Genomic DNA, 1,589 nt, shown 5'->3' on the forward strand with positions numbered 1-1,589 from the left:
AATAAAAATCAATTGAAATCAGGATTATCAGTTTAAAACAAAGCATTTCAACCAAAAAAAGACAATAGAAGCTCAAATGATCAACATATTACATTAAAATTGGTGCATCGAACTGCTGTCTAAGAGCAGAGTAGTTCAGAACAAAAGAATAAATATCAGAAACGTCATTGCAGGCTGATGGACTCTGGTTTAAATAAGACGGCTTCATGTGAGACTTCAGGATGAAAGTTTCAGGCAGAGCTTATGACCTCGGTTTGGTCCAAAAACCAAAGAAGAAGCAGATTATTAAAGTTTCTTTAATAGGGAGAGGAACGCAAGTAAAAGTTTATTTATGTTATAGATAAGATAATCATGCGGTTTGGGGTCAATGACGTCTTCTGTGTTTGGAGATGAATGAAAATGATATTTTTAACACGTTTTGTGGTGTTTTTCTGATGTTGAAAGACAAAAATTAAGCCTAAAACTGCATTATTTACTCAAATTGTTGTGAATCGGGAGCAATCTGGTTTGAAAAAGATTGTAGAAAACCAAAAAATACGCTGGGCGGGGCCACGAGCTCCCTGCCCCGCCCCATTCTGATGCATCTATATGCAGATGAATAGACTTTTGCTGCACCGCTAATGTTAAGCTGGGGGTGTTGAGAGCAAGTTAGCAGATGGATGGCGGGAAGTTGGGGTAGGCTTGCTTAGCTCCACAATTTAATGGGGAATACCTTAAAAACTCCTGCCGCTCTGCAGAAATTATGTCCTTGAAAACAACACAGGTTTGATCAATTTTGGCCAAAAGTTTCATAATCATAACTTAAAAAAACCCACTGGGAATACTTTGAAACAGGGCTGCCACGATTAGTCGTTACTTTATATTATATGGAGTTCGATAAGTTGAAAGTTATAATGGCATTCTTATAGCTTTTCTTACTATTTTGGAATGTATTAAGATTTTCCTAGACTATTTTGGAGTTTAGCTTATATTTTAGGTGGCTGCTAGCTATTTTGGCTCATTTAGGTTTTTTTTGTTTTTTAGGCTAATTTGAGTCTCGCTAATATTTCAGCTACATGCTAGCTTTTTGGCTAATTTAGGATTCTTTTTTCAGTATTTCAGGCTAATTTGAGTTAGTTTGAGATGACCAAGGTGGACCCAACGCTGCTCAGATCTCCTGCAGCGCGGTGCATGCTGGTTAGTTTCTTGCACTGACGTCAAATGTGCGCCGTCACGAAGTATCACGGGAAAAAGGGCGGGTTCAAGGCGTCTTCCTAAGCCAGTGCAGCCAGAAAATAGGTACTGCACTCTCCTCAAGCCACCTTGAGGACTACAAAACAATGCATTGTGGGAAACGGTGTCCTGAAAGTTCTTGTAGTTTGATGTGAAATAACTGGCGCTAAATGAAGGAAATCGGTGTATTTTTTAACTTTTTCTGGAAGGTAGTGAATCACTGATGAAAATTGAGACAAGATTTCAAATATTCTGTGGTTTTATCTGTTATTGTTGTCTTTAAATTTAACTTTAATTTCTATTTTATCTGTTTATTTGGGACAGTGCACATGCAATGAATCCCGCGGCTATTTTTTTATCTGGTTTACTCGGAAAGA

At 37.8% G+C, this 1,589-nt stretch overlaps 1 protein-coding gene across 1 annotated transcript in view; it reads left to right on the plus strand.

Moving 5' to 3' along the window:
* chst10 (carbohydrate sulfotransferase 10) overlaps positions 1–1,589 on the plus strand; it is a 15,871-nt gene that overhangs the window by 1,326 nt on the left and 12,956 nt on the right. The gene's annotated exons all lie outside the window — the stretch shown is intronic.

The sequence above is a fragment of the Oryzias melastigma genome, linkage group LG2, assembly GCF_002922805.2.
Source record: "Oryzias melastigma strain HK-1 linkage group LG2, ASM292280v2, whole genome shotgun sequence".
Classification (NCBI taxonomy): Eukaryota; Metazoa; Chordata; class Actinopteri; order Beloniformes; family Adrianichthyidae; genus Oryzias; species Oryzias melastigma.